Source organism: Ailuropoda melanoleuca, chromosome 12 (genome assembly GCF_002007445.2).
Source record: "Ailuropoda melanoleuca isolate Jingjing chromosome 12, ASM200744v2, whole genome shotgun sequence".
NCBI lineage: Eukaryota > Metazoa > Chordata > Mammalia > Carnivora > Ursidae > Ailuropoda > Ailuropoda melanoleuca.
In genome coordinates this window covers 5391131-5406691 of record NC_048229.1, presented here as the reverse complement: position 1 = coordinate 5406691, position 15561 = coordinate 5391131, and the positions used below count along the sequence as shown (strand labels likewise).

Genomic DNA, 15561 nt, shown 5'->3' with positions numbered 1-15561 from the left:
AGTGATAGCATAGAAAACATCTTTTTTTTTTTTTTTTTTTTTTTTGTGATAGGCTAGTACATCTACATTTTCTTGATTATTTAAAAAGAAAACAGATGCAAAATTGTGTTAGGTGATATACTCGCCTGATGTTCTAAGACTAAATAGAAATATGCTTTTCAATCCTTTCCATTCCTTTGCTTGAACTTCATTCACACAGCGGCTGCCCTGCATCTTTTATTTATTTTTTTATTTTTAAAGATTTTATTTATTTATTCGACGGAGATAGAGACAGCCAGTGCGAGAGGGAACACAAGCAGGGGGAGTGGGAGAGGAAGAAGCAGGCTCACAGTGGAGGAGCCTGATGTGGGGCTCGATCCCATAACGCCGGGATCACGCCCTGAGCCGAAGGCAGACGCCCAACAGCTGTGCCACCCAGGCGCCCCTGCCCTGCATCTTTTAGTCCCCAGTCTTTCAAAGGCATCCCTGTCCCATCCCCACACCAGACCTTCTCCCTCACCAGCCCCCACTTCTTCTCTGTCGTCAGTGCTAACATGACATGGTCCTCAGTCTCCCTGGCTCTGGTCTGGGGTCCACTGGTGTGCCCTTCTGCAAGCTTATGTCCTCATAAGCCTGGCTGGGAGGTTTTAGTGGCTCTGCAGTGATCTTCTCTTCTTTGTCACTGGGGTCAGTTCCAGGTGTGTGTCCCTTTGTAGTCCCCGTGTCACAGTCCGCCTCACAGAATAGCACTCTATGGCGTTATGCAGCATCTGGCTTCACAGGTGTATGCAAAGTCTGATGTTGAGGCTTTTGGCTGCTTATTCCTGTAGGAGAGTAACTGGATTTTTCTCTCCTGCTGAGTCAGGGTGATTAGTCTTGATTTTATGTCTAGCCTGTACAGAGTATGCTCTAGCTTCTGGAGCATCGGTCACGGTTTCCTGACCTCCCCCTCCATGGTTGAATGGCTGGCATTCCTCTGATGCCTTCTGTCATCTTGGCACCAAGGGTCCCTGTGGGATGCTGTCTGTCCATGTGTTGCACTCATTGGCGTCTCTATTCTCCAACACCCGCCCTGTGGACACTGGGTCCTTCTACTTTGAGTTCCCCGTTTACAACCATAGGATCGTTTTAACAAAAATTCATGAAAAACTAGTACACCCTTTTTTCCCAGGGAAAGTAGTATTTTTTTGTTCGGCCATGTAAAAGAGAGTAATATATGTAAAAGGTGTATGCAAAAGTATGTTCAAATAATCTTTCTTTCAGAATCCACATCCATTCCTTCCAGCACAGCGTGAGCTTCTTCCAGGGCTGAGGGACTGTTACGTGTATTCTCCATCAGACTCAGGGTGAAGTTTGGGAAGAAAATCAGTGTCCTCATTCTGTCCTTCCTCTTGACATTGGCCCCCTGCAGGTGTGACCAGAGGGGGCTCCTTTCCCCACAAGCATGTGTGCCTACAGGGAAAATTAAGGCCAGTGCAGGGACCCTGTTTGTCTCCCACAGCCTCAGGCTGTGGTTCAGTGTTAGCATTGCCTCCCACTCTAGAATGGGAAGCGCCTGTCCTGAGCGGTCCTCAAAGGGCGACAACTCTGTCCTCCCAGCTGTGAATCCTGCACCTCTGCCTCCAGATGGCCCTTCCCAGTGCCAGCGCCCAGAGCTTCGATGCCCTCAAGACAGTTTTTCTGTATTTAGGACTCATTTTTTACTTCTTCGCATCTCAGGATCAGGTATTCATTTGCCGATCCCTCATTTTTAGCTGTACCGAGAGGGCTGTACTGATTTGGATATTCCTTCAGGTCACAATGTTTAGATGAGAAAAAGATTCCATTGGACGGAAGGAGGGCCCCTTTTCATGGAGGGTGGGGATTTCATGGGCTAAATTTAAGCAGTTTTTCTCTCAATTCTCAGGAAACTCTAACTTCCTATTTGAGCAGTTCCTCCCCACTGTAGGTTGAACCTCCAGACTTCTGGCCCATTCCTGAGGTCTCATGTGGAAAGACTGAATGTTGCCCTGTGTAGTGTCAGGAGACCTCAGGACAAGGCTCCTTCCTCCTGAGGTCAGAAGGGTGTCCTACAGGCTGTCCCCTTCAAAGCTCTTATGGAACATTGGGTATGAGACATGTCTTGAGTGAGAGAATCTTGGGAACATGTGCATTTGGGATTTGTAGGATTTTGTAGCTCATACCTGCCCCCTTGCTTCCCGGTCGTCTTTATGCATACAGATGCAGTGGGGCAGGTGATATTTAGGAAAGTTTATGGCGGGATTCTTTGTACTGTTGTTTGTCCTGTTGTTCTTTGGTTGGTCACATGGGAAATTGGCTGGACTTTCTATCTTTTTTTTTCTTTTTCCTGTAAAATGTAGCTTACCCCATCCCCCACCCCCACCATGGGGTAAGACTTACAGGTATGTCTGAGCATTTTTACCTGGAAGGAATTGTGACTGATTCCTCCTTGAGGGAAACTCTTGTGGGAGTTCAGGTAGGAATTTCACGTCCCTGAGCTTTGGGGTGGAGTTTTTGCCCTCTGAGAGGAGTCAGTCTCTCCCGAGGCCAGTCTGGATGGGTGCCCTGACCCTCACTGCTTCATTTCCAAGTGAGGAGAGCCACGCAGTGTCTGGGTTGGCTGGTGAGGGAGGAAGGGTGGAGTGTGGCACTGTGCCTTTGTCCTCCACTTGTCCCTGCCCTGAAGCCATGGACTCCTCTCTCTCCAGGGACATCTGCAATGCTGCGCACATTCTTTTATGTGCTCAGGGTTGAGCTCCCTGAGAAGTCATCCATTTGGGAGATCATATTTGTTTAGTTCAGTTTCATGTCTGTACAGTGTACCTGGTTCTGGGGTCAGTTTATTGTTGCAAGAGGAGCAGGAAAAGAATGTAGCATTAACCAATTTTTTTTATCATAAAAAACTTCAGATACACACAGAGGTACAACATTTTGTTTATCATTTATCCATCATTATGTGTTCATTACCTGACTTCAATAGTGACAATGTTTTTGCCACATTTGCTTTATTGTCCTTTTTTACTATCTTTATTTTTTTCTGAAGCATTTGAAGACCCATCTCAGACCCATCTCATGTCACTTCATTCCTGCAAACTTCACTATATGTCTCTGAGAACACTGACATTTGTTTACGTGACTCTAGTGGTGTTAGCACACCTAACACAGTTGGCTGCATTTCTTGTACAATGTGATACCCCATCCTAATCATGTTTCCTCACTTGTCTCCTTTCAGCAGCTGGTTTATTGGAATCAGATTCCAAAGAAGGTTCTCATGTTACATTTGATTGTTAGGTCTTGAGTCTCTTTAATCTAGAGTAGCTCTCCCCCACAACTCCCCATTTCCAGGCCATTTACTTGTTGGAACAATGAGCAGCTGTCCTGTGGACTGGCTCACACTTTGATATTTTTCTGCTTGCTTCCTGGCATTTCTTCTATCCCTCCTTGTTCCTTTAAATAAAAATAATGTCTAGAGTCTTAGTTAGATTCTGGTTCTATCTTTTGGCAAGAATATTTCAGAGTGGTGGTGTGTTTCCTATTGTATCGTATTGGGGGTGCACAGGTCTGGTTACTCCTCTTTTGAGTTATGCTAAGATTGGTGAGTGGATTTAGGTGATGACAGCCTGATCCTCACAATTCAAAAAAAAGTTCCTGGTCATGGTCAGGTATTTCTCGTTAGGGTTACACATTTACTAGCTGGGTTGTTGCATTACCTCAAAAGATAGTTCATAGAGGGGCACATGGGTAGCCCAGTTAGTTAAGCATCTGACTCTTGATTTCGGATCAGATCGTGATCTCAGGGTCGTGAGATTGAGCCCCATGTTGGGCTCCGTGCTAAATGGGGAGTCTGCTTGAGATTCTCTCTCTCCCTCTGCCCCTCCCCACCATGCTTTCTCTCTAAAATAAATAAATCTTAAAAAAAAAAAAAAAAAAAGCTCATAGAAGAAAAAGATAGGATGGAGGCACAGTTCTTTCCTTTTAATTGCCAGTTTTCAGGGTAAAAAGTTGGTGGTCTAGTTATTTCCAGTTTTGTTCAGTGCCTTGAATCTCTGTCTCTCTGCCTGTCCCTCTCTTTCTCTCTCTGCTCCCCTCTACCTCCATTCCTCACCCCTGAAATCATTGTGAACTCCTGAAGTTTTGTATATTTAATTTGTTTCAGCAGATTGCATTCATTATTCCTTTTGATGCTCAGTTGTCCCATTTTTGGCCAATGGAAGTCTCTTCATAAATTGGCATTGGTGTTCTTTTGGCATGATTCTTTTGCTCTCTTGCTTTCTGGAATAACGAGATGTCCCAGGCTCATTTTGTAAAATGCTTCTCTGGCCTTGAAATCAAGGCCTCCAAGGATCCCTGTGTCTTTTGGTGGAGAAGGGTATTTAAGGGAAGGGTGTTTTGCTGTTGGTTGTCATTGCTTCTAGGTCATTTTGGTGGATTGAGCTAAAAAAGACATGAATTCAAACTGATAAATCAAATTTTATGTTTGATGGTTTTTTCCTTAACTTCGATTTTATGTTTGTTTGGTTTATCTTAAGTGAATCTTGGTTCCTAACAACGTTAACAAAATTACTTGTTTGCTTAATCTTTATAAACACACCAGTGTTGTTATAACTAACAATTAAACTATTGAAAGAAGTTTGATTTCTTTGCAGCTTTTTTAAAAAAAGATTTTATTTATTTATTTGAGAGAGAACGAGCACAACCGGCGGGGGGGGGGAAGGGGCGGCAGATGGAGAAGTAGACGCCCCGCTGAGCAGGGAGCCCAATGTGGGGCTCCATCCCAGGACCCTGAGATCATGACCTGAGCCAAAGGCAGACGCTTAACTGACTTGAGCCACCCGGCGCCCCTCTTCTGCAGCTTTTTTTATTAACAGCATGTGTCTCTAAGTATGTACGCTCAGTATGTGGTACTCAAAAGCCCTTTGTGGATGTTACCAACTTGAAAATTAAGTTCATTCTCTTCATTTGCTTTAAAATTTTAGGTATCATTTTCCTTTTTTTGATTTAATTTTATTTTTGGAATATATATAAACATATTTTCAAAGCCAAAACTACATAAGAAGGTACATTCAGAAAAGTTGTACTACACCTTTGCTCCTTCATCTCCCATAGATAATTGCTTACATTCGGTTTTGTGTTATCCTCCATGTTAATTTGTGCACGTTATGTGAACAGATATGTAATTCACATTCATATCCCTGCTTTGCACAAAAGTTAGCATAGAATATATGCTGTTCTGTGTCATACTTTGTTTACTAAACAGTATGACTGGGGTTTGCTCCATATCAGTGCATAGTGTACTTCCTCCTTCCCCCCCCCTTTTTTTTGAACAGCTAAGCATTTTATTGTGAGGAAGTACTACAGTTGATTGGACCAGTCCCCTGCAGATAGGCCTTAGGTTGTCTGCAGTTCTGCCATGACAAATATTGCCTCAGTGAATAACCTAGGACATCAGTCACTTCTTATTTTTGCCAATGTATCTTGGGATGGATCTCTAGAAGTGTAGTTATAGAACAAAGGATAAATGCATATATAATTTTTCTAGCCTCTGACTATATTTTTGCTGAAATTTGGGTATCTAGTTCAATTTCGTAATCCTGACACTTCCATTTAAAAGCAGTCCAATTTATTTTGCCACTTTAATGTTGAAATCTCATTTGCTCATTGCCCTGTCTTTGTATAGAACATACTATTGAAAGTGTTACTTTAAGAAGATCTCTTGATTTCATTTAATTAATTAATTGAAGTGTCAGTTACTGATTATAGAATACAGGAGATGAAAAGATTGCTAAAACAAAGTCCTAAACCTCACAAGAGTTCAAATAGAATATTTTGGGATTTATTTTATTTCCTGATCATTCTATTTGTTGTATATTTTGTCCCCTGTTGGTTGTCAAAAGACTGGTAATAAGACACTGGGAAATGTGCCTCTATAATACCAGAATGAAGTGGGATATGTCTGTTGGGGGAAAAAGGTTGTCATAAAATATTCTATAGATGCATTCAAAAAATATTAATTGAACATCTCTCCTTCACTGGAATGTAACTGTGAGCAACACACAGAGTTCTTCCTCATGGCATTTACATCCTATTACAGGAGATGTATCAAAAACCAAGGAGCAATAAGATAATTACAAGTTCTCTGTGCTTTGAAGGAATCAAACAAAATCAAATCAATTAAAATAATCTCAGCCAGGGACTTTCTTCAGGTAAGGAAGGGGCAGCTAACACAGCAAGCCACACGCCAGGTTGGGAAGAAAGCATTTCAGGCACTCACTTGGGGTGTTGGGAACTGAAGCAGAGAAGGCACAGCAAGGTGTGGGGGAGAGTGAAGGCAGGGTCATGCAGGGCCTTGGGTTTTCACTCGAGTTTGGATTTTGTTTTAAGTATATCAGGAAACCATTGAGGACAATTAAGGGAATGACATTTAATACCAGTGTGTCATAGATTTATTATTTCTATAGATCAGAAGCCTATTCAAATGGGATGTTTTAGTTCTGAAGCAAACATTGACCTTTCTAAAGTTCAAAACGGAGATAGTTTTCCTTCTTGCTCCTTTATGCAGGACAGCTGCTCCTCATATTTAGGTCTTCTGAGGATTTCTTTTCTTTTTCAATAATATCCCCTTGATATTGTGTAGATAATTAACAATAGTGGTTGTAAGTGGATTATATACTTGGGCTATGAACAGGAGCATGATATCTACAAATTCTCTTCTTCAGACCTGCAAATCCAAGAGATACATCTCTCTGGAAGATAAGAGAGCTTCTTCCTCAAGATCAGAAAAGGTCTGTATTGCTGCTGTCATGTTTATATGAAATTAATTATAAAAACCAATAGCAATTTTTGGAAAAGAGGCATTTTCAATATATTATGTTTCTGTTACAGGAGACTGGAATGAGACCCATGTAGGGAATCCCCAGAAGGAAGGATTGGCACACCTGGAACCCGAGGAGCTTGCTTCCTGGGAAGGCTCCTGTCTGATGTGTAGGAGGCAGAATGTCCTACTGACTCTTCAAGGGGAGGCTACAGGGGATCGAGACCAACACGCAGTATCTCACCATCCACCACAGGGGACACTGTGCAGTCCTTTTTCTAGAAGTGGGAAGTACGAGATTGTTCTACAAGAGGAAGATTCCAGGGGCTTAAAAACGCAGAGGTTTGCACCTTGGGAGCCCCTTGGAATGTTGACAACTCAGGATCTAAAGGAAAGTTCCGTGTTAATGAGTTACAGAATTCATGTGGAAGTAAATGTCACTTTATGATCAATAATAATACTGAGTGAGGAGCACTATGCAGGAAGAAATCTTCCATAGAAAGACAGGCAGGGAGAAGCTTAGGCCAACCTTAGACCTACCTAATAGAGCAAGCCTGAGATAAACAGCCAGAATGGCCAAATAAGAGACTCTATGAAATAGCAATCCTTTAACTATAGTAGTCTTACAGAAATTTTTTCCTCTAAATCACGATACCAAATAGGAAAAATGATCTACAAGTGCCCCATGTGTAGGGAATTTTTCTCTGAGAGAGCAGATCTTTTTATGCATCAGAAAATTCACACTGCTGAGAAGCCCCATAAATGTGACAAGTGTGACAAGGGTTTCTTTCATATATCAGAACTTCATATTCATTGGAGAGACCACACAGGAGAGAAAGTCTATAAATGTGATGATTGTGGTAAGGATTTTAGTACTACAACAAAACTTAACAGGCATAAGAAAATCCACACAGTGGAGAAGCCCTATAAATGCTATGAGTGTGGCAAAGCCTTCAATTGGAGCTCACATCTTCAAATTCACATGAGAGTTCATACAGGTGAGAAACCCTATGTCTGTAGTGAGTGTGGAAGGGGCTTTAGTAATAGTTCAAACCTTTGCATGCATCAGAGAGTCCATACCGGAGAGAAACCCTTTAAATGTGAAGAGTGTGGGAAGGCCTTCAGGCACACTTCTAGCCTCTGCATGCATCAGAGAGTTCACACAGGAGAGAAACCCTATAAATGTTATGAGTGTGGGAAGGCCTTCAGCCAGAGCTCGAGCCTCTGCATCCATCAGAGAGTGCACACTGGGGAGAAACCCTATAGATGTTGTGGGTGTGGGAAGGCCTTCAGCCAGAGCTCAAGCCTCTGCATCCACCAGAGAGTGCACACTGGGGAGAAACCTTTTAAATGTGATGAGTGTGGGAAGGCCTTCAGTCAGAGCACCAGCCTCTGCATCCACCAGAGAGTGCACACAAAGGAGAGAAACCATCTCAAAATATCAGTTATATAGAACGTTTTGCTACGAGTTAAAAATCTTAAAACCCATAAGTGCCACTAGGAAGGAAACCCTGTAAATACCTACATTGACCCAAGAAATTTTTACAGCAAGCCCCAGCAGGACATTCTTTTTGAAGAGGCATATGTGAGGTTGGTTGTTTTTTTGTTGTTGTTTTTTTTGTTTTGTTTTGTTTTGTTTTTGATTCATGCCAAGTGTGTTCCACAACTTGACTTTGAATCTGGAATCCCTCTGAGTGCCCAAGACGGGCTGTGAGGTCCCAGTCATGGGTGTGTGTTTCCTGGGATTTGGGCATGATACTTCAGTAGTGGGAAATATGGCACAGGAAACCATGATCATTGCCCAGCCTCCTGCCCAGTCACCTGTCTATGCTTTACCTAAAAGTTACCCCAGACATCCCCCCTTCAGGAGCTCATGCCCTTCCTTCTCTCGATTCACGCATACTGGTTAATGCATTTGAAAATGGACAGCTCCCACAAAGACAGTGTTCTGGTATTTCTGAGGTTATCCCTTGGTTCAGCCCCCTACATATTATTCCATAGATCCCATTACTTCTGAGCCCACTTTACCTGTATGTCCTCACAGTACCCGTAAATATCCACCCCTTCCTAGATGGCATTAAATTTCATTTTAGATTTTAGGTGACTCATAATTTCCATTCACTTGGCCCATCAGAGAAATCACTGGCAGACATACATGCCGTTGAACTTTTCTTGAACTTTTTTTTAAATATTGTGAATTCTGCTAATCACTGTGTCTCTATGTTAGATTTAATTTTCTAGTGGCTACATCACATATTTTTAACTTGAATTTTTTGGAAATAACTGAATGTAAATAGGGAGGAAGATGCAACCAAGCAAAGTTGGAACTTTTCTCCATCCAGAATTGCCCTCTTGGGCTCCTTTTGTAGCACGTGGAACTCCTTATTAGCTAGGGGAGACCATAGGAGAAGCGGATGGTGGGAGGAGTCACTAATAATATTTAGTCTCTGTTTCTGTAATTTTGGGCAATAATGCGTAGGAGTCCTCGATACCTTCATTGAGGATCATGTATTCCTTCATTTTTAGGCATATCTATGTCACTCTCTCCTTTCCTTTCTTCATTCATTCAACAAGTATTTATTGAACACCTCCTATGTGCCAGGCACTGTGCTAGGTGCTGGGAATACCACTGAGTAAGACAGACAAAGGCCCTACTCTCATGGAGTTTACTTCTGGTGGAGGAGACAGATGATACGCAAGTAAGCAAATACATAATGTAGTTTGAGATAGTAATTAAGTGCTATGAAGAAAATAAACTAGGGTGATGATTTAGAGTGGGGGTGGGGTGGGGGTGGGGCATCATTAGACAGTGGTCAGGGAAGGCCTTTCTGAGGGGAGCACTGGAGTGGAGCGCACAAGGCTGGGAGCACCGGCTGGTTGGCCCTGCTGCCATGTTTGTGCACTGGAAGGCGGCCAGGTGCTGGGGTGGAGCGAGCAGCAGGGAGGGGAAAGATACTGAGTTGCTCAGTATCCTGACGTTTATAGGCCCTTTTTATTCTTTTCTTTCTTTTGTTCTTTTTTTTTTTTTTTTTTGGTTTNTTTTTTTTTGTGGCTTGATTGGTATTAAAAACTCATGTGGAAGAACTCAAGGAATGTTTAGAAGACCAAAAGTCCCCAATGACTAGAACAAAAAGCAACTAATTTTTAACTTTGTTTCTCTTCTCATTCCTGTTTCTCTTGATTCCCACATGTAATCCTTATGCTCAGGAAGTCTTGGGGGAAGTTAAGGATCTTTGAAGCTCTGAAATGGGTGAGCAGGTTCGTGGTGTCTGTCAACTGTCTAAAGAGGTTGGGAAATGAATTACCCGAAAAAGTCATCGAAATACTGAAACAAAGCTTGATTTTCTCTTCATATTTGAATTAATTTCTTCTGTTTGACTGGAAGGGGTTTTTGAGTAACTAAAACCTCAAGGCATAAAGGAGATTTAAAAGGAGCACATAATTTTGTGGGTGGGCCATGAAACTAGAGATGGGGTTTGGGGATAATTGTGTCCCTCTCTGGATTTTCATCCAGACAGCTCTGATCACAGCCTTTGGGAAGTCCCTTCTCCTGCGTGTCCTCCTTGCCCAGGAGAGGGACAGCCCAGTTCCTGGGTGAAGCCCCTTCCAGGCCTGATGCCCTCGACTACGATTTACTGTAGTGTCTTACCCTCGTCCATGTCACGGTAGCCTGCGGCGTTAGAGAGCCGCCTAGACTTTTAGTTGGTAGAGAGACAGCTGAGATATCATCGGTAGGATTTTAGTTTTAGGAAAAGTCGGTTTGATTTCTAGCTTTATTACTATTAGGTGTGTGAGCTTGGGCAGATCGCCTAATCGTTGAGTCTAGTTTTCTCACAAAATGAGGACATTAGGCTAAATGATTTCCAAGTTTCCAGCTAGTCCTAGAGTTCTATATTTCTACATAGTTGAATTATTTTATCATGCTGTTGCTGGGGAATATGACTAACACTTTTGAAGCTACTAATTTTATGTCGAGCTTTAAAGTCCATAATTGTTATCTTCGGAAAATATTATTTGACCTACAGTATGTCCAAATCAATTTAATAAAATCACTTTATAACAGGGTTCTGTGCTTGACATGTGGTTGTGTGAATTCAGGGTCATCTCTGTGTGTGTGTGTGTGCGAGCGCGCGCACGTTGTGGGGGGGTGGCTTGTGTATTACCCCTAGGGTGACCATATGATTTATGGTCCACACTGGGCACTTAAGAGTAAAGGGGGTGCTGTTAATGAGGACCACAGGCTTAAACTGGGACTGTCCCAGGAAACCAAATTGTGAGGACACCTTGGCCCAAGGGTCACAACCCAAGCAAGTAAGTAATGACTAAATTGCATCAGTTGCAAGGTCTGTGGCAAACTGGAGAAGGCATACCTTACTAAAGGGATGGCCCCTGCTTGGCTGTAGCTCTTTATTTCTATGCTAGAATGTAGGCCAAAGGTTCCCACATATTCTCTTTTAAGAGTAAACCAGCAAGCTGAGTTTTTATATAAAATTTAGTGATTCTCCAATGTTGGCAACAAATTCATGTTCCCTGTGTGACCCATCTTGGTCATTTCTATTACCTGCCTAGTGCCCATAGGCTTTTATTTCACTTTGCAAAGCCCTGCTCTGGTCCCTGATGACTGTGGCCCACTCCTGGTAAGGTGTGACCTACTCTTTGGGGAGGCTGTGGTGGCCCGTGTTCCATGCCATGGCTTCAGCACTGGTTTTGGCATCTTCTGGCTTTGAGGGAAAAGTCTACATCCCACTCCCACCATCAAAGTGGAAGCAGTCCAAACTGGCCTTTTTGACAAGAGGGGGTTTGGGAAGAGCGGTCACATGTGGGCTCACATGTCCTCCATTCAGTCACGGTGCCTGCTAAGATTTAGGGTGTGAGAAGTCAAAGCTGACTTCACAGTTTCTGACTTGGGGTCATGAATAAATGGCAGATTGCACCATTAAGAACTCTGTCAAATAAGAGAGCCCCAAACATCCAGATGGTCTGCTGTAGAGACCACAGACGCCCAGGCCTGTCGCAGGCCACCTCGAGGAAGTTGTTGGATTCTTTAGTGTTGTGTGAGCCTGGACATGATGCATTCTGAGAGACTTCCCAACTCTTGGTTCTATTACCCTAAAAAACGTTAAATGATTAATTTTTCTGTACAACTTGCTGTTATTCTCAGGCATTTGAAAAAATAGGTGAATGGAAAGCAAATAATCAGAAACAGATGGAAAAAGGCCTCAGTGGTGGAATCAAACCTGAGGGGAGAGGCAGGGAAGAGGTTGACACCATCACTGGCGGGAGCCGAATATAAATAGCATTGCCGGGTTAAGATAGAGATAAGGAGAGATAGGGAGAATGAGATTGGCAGAGCTCTTACTCTCTGACCTAATGCAGTTTCTTAACTTTCCTGAACCTCAGGTTTCTTACCTATAAAATGGTTCCAAAAATACCTAACCCATGAAATTGTTGAAAGGACTAAGCAAACCTGTGTGAAGTGCCTACCATTTAGTAATACAACAGGAAGAAAACAATCCCAGTTGCCTATTAAGGAAGATGGGTCCCATTGTTCGGAGTTCTTTTGTTCTGCTGAACCACACTGTGATGGGTTTGGGCATCTAAATCTGGGGGTAGAACCTAGAGAGAGCTGAATTTCTTCATGTGAGAAGAGCCAGCAGAACTTGACTCTCCCAGGGTAGTCTGGGACAAGACAATAGAGTGGAAATGGAAAGGTAGTTGGAAGAGAGGGACCCAGGGGTTTCATAGATGAACCCTTATGACCTCAGAATCCCTCCTTAAAGTCTTGAGATGCTTGATGGATTGCTTAGGAAACTGGAAGGACTGAGCACTGTGTCCCAGCTGGAATGGGGCAGAGAACATCTGTACATGATAAAAATAAATGTTAGAGCCAGAAGAGAGCAGCCACAAGACCATGAGCTCCAAGGAGTGTGGAGAAGCCTCTGGGAGAACTTCAAGCTGCCCCAGGCAGGGAGGCCTCTGGGTCTCTCACTACTCCTAGTGTGCATAGGTGGAACACTTTGGAGATCATGAGTAAATGAGATTTTTTTTTAATCATTCCCATATTGGGCACATGAGCAAATCCAAAGATCCCAAGGCCTGGTGTCTATTATACACGTCAGCGTGAGCTTGGCGTAGATCTCAGTGGAAGGTGACTGTCATATACCAAAGTGCTTTCATTGCTCGGATTTAGGCACATGCAACCGAAATACGGTATTAGAGTAAAATAATAGCATATAACGATTGCTTTTATTGGTCTTCAGGTGAATTTATGCATTTTATAGACTCTGTCTTGTGTGTACCTTGCCAGTTATATTTACTAAATGCTTCTGAAAATGGGTTCATCGAGAGGCTTCCCCTCCTCTGGCCTGGCCCTGGCCCCGGTCTTCTCTGCATCATGAATTATGGTGGGGTGTTGTGTTTGGAGAGATTTTAAACCTGGTATCTATAGATGTGTTTCAGGGAGGTCTTGAACCTCCTTAAATTGTATGCAGAATTTTGTGTATACGTGGGTATATGCATTTTTCTAGGAAGAAGGGCTTTCCTTGAATGTATGACTCCAATCAATAAAGAACACTAATTGAGGAAAACTATCTGATTTAGCCATGTGGTTGTTCACCGTGGGAACCTTGAGGAAAGGGACACCTAAGAGTTCAGAACAGAGGTGGGTCCACTGGAACGAATAGAAAATGTTGGATGTAATAAATGGAAGAAAAAATATCACACTGCGCTGTGTTGTAAAGAGAGAGAAGGCCTTTGGCGTAAAACAAAAGAGACATATGGGTGTGTTGTTACACCGGATGTAACGGATCCGATGTGTTATGGTGTAATGTAATGTGCTTAAGAGACAAGTTCTGTGAGCAGTGTACCCAAGCTGAAAGCTTGTGTAGTTGAGAACAGCTAGGTGTTTCAGAGCAGCTGGCTGGGAGGTGGAAGGAGTCGGTGATGTGAGTGAAAACGCTGAAGCTACAACAGAGTTTGCCTCTTGGTTGCAAAGAAGGTAGTTCTTGCTGTGACGTTGGAGTGAGGTCCCCAGTGCTGGTGTGGGCTGTATTTAGATTCTCAAATAAACCCATTCGATTGCCTGGTGTTGTGTCCTGCCGTGTTTCATTTCTGTGTCCCACTTGCCTGCAGTACAGAATTAAGGTAATACGTCTTCGTTAACATTTAAGTCCATCATCTTGAGCCCTCATCCTGTCTCCAAAATGTCCTCCTTACCCCCGGCACTCCTCTATCCCCATGTGCCCCCCTCCTGCCTTTCTGAGGTAAGCTTGAGAGACACAGGGATTTAGTCGGGAGGGTAAGTCCTGTCCAAGTCCCATGGAGAGTGAGCAGAACGTCGGGACTGGGATGCCAGCAGGCCATGTTTCTGTGGCTGTCACTGCTATGCTGTTACTGCCAAAGGCAGTGTTTGGAGAGAACCAAAGTCTCTACGGCTTACACACCAAGACAGGTCACTTGATCCAGTAAACATCAGGAAAAGAAATTTTAAAAAGCACGGTGTATAACAAGATTGTGGGAGTAAAGTGAAAGCATTGATCCTAGAAAACGTGAATGGGTTGAATTCTGCCATTTACAGACATTTTCAAGTTGAATGAGAGGCTTCACCACAACCATGTGTAGAGGTTGATTACGAGAGAGTACTTGCAGGAAGGGACACAAAGGCTGACAGGGAGTGGAAAAACACCAGGAAGATGTTCACAAAAAGGACACGAGTAGTGGGAGAGCATCGCCCATCAAAGTAGGATGCAAGGTAAATGGTATCCATTTATGAACTTTGTCAAGAATGTGGTTACCTACTTTTATTTGGCCAACATAGCTTTAAGAGATGGACAGTTTATGTTTTTAGAAATACAATGAGACAGTTAGTAATCCCTAATCTCAGGCTATGTTGATCCTCATGTCTCAGAAATCTGCAAATCAGCTAGACCAAGAAGGATCTAACTACTCGACTGGCTTTATTCATAAACGATCTGCCAGTTGTCTTTGAACTGTATGCCAACAAACCCTCTTGGAACATTCACGAAAATTGACCCCTGTTTTATGCCAGAGAGAAAAATCTCACTAAATTCCAGAATGTGGAAAATCCCCACAGGTCACATTGTCTGACCATAACACAATAAAAATCGAAGTTGCCGAAAAAGAGCCAAAAATCCTATCCACTTGGAAATAAAACACAGCAGAACATCCTCTTCCTTTTCCTAATTAACAGCTAGAGAGGAAATCAGAATGAGTCCACATATCATTTAGAGACAAATGACCAAGATGGCATCACATGTCTTGTTGGATGGGACCAAGATGAGTAAAATGTATTATGGCCTTAAACCAATAAGGGCCTTTATCAAGATTCTCATCTGTTCCTGATCTCACCTGTTACTGTACTGAGTCGTTGAAAATGTATTTTTTCATTTTTATTGAATTTTTTTAAATTTTATTGAATTTTTCATTTTTAGTGAGTAAAATTGAATTTCACTTTATTGAAAAATAAGGAAAACACCTTTTTTGGTCATCCAATTTTTGAAAATTGATACAGGTAATAATCTTAAGAGGTCATTCAGTTATGCCTTCTTGTTTAAAAAAGGATTTAGTAGTTTTTATTTTTACTCTGTTCTAGGAGAGATTACACAGCATGTAGATTAACATCTGTGTCCTTCTCCACTTGCCAAAAGTACAGAATTAAGGCAGTGTCTATTCCAGGAGAGGTGGGTTCCCTGAGTGCCAGGGGCTGAGGAAGCCAACACCCGGCAAGAGTGAGCCTGAGTGGGATTGCATGT

At 42.7% G+C, this 15561-nt stretch overlaps 1 non-coding gene across 1 annotated transcript in view; it reads left to right on the top strand.

Moving 5' to 3' along the window:
• Window positions 1–10855, top strand: part of LOC100483315 — a 42884-nt gene extending 32029 nt beyond the window's left edge. The window contains exons 3-4 of the transcript XR_004629111.1: window positions 6696–6761; window positions 6862–10855. This is a non-coding gene — a transcript (uncharacterized LOC100483315). The remainder of the gene's footprint in view (window positions 1–6695; window positions 6762–6861) is intronic.
• Window positions 10856–15561: the final 4706 nt, after the last annotated feature.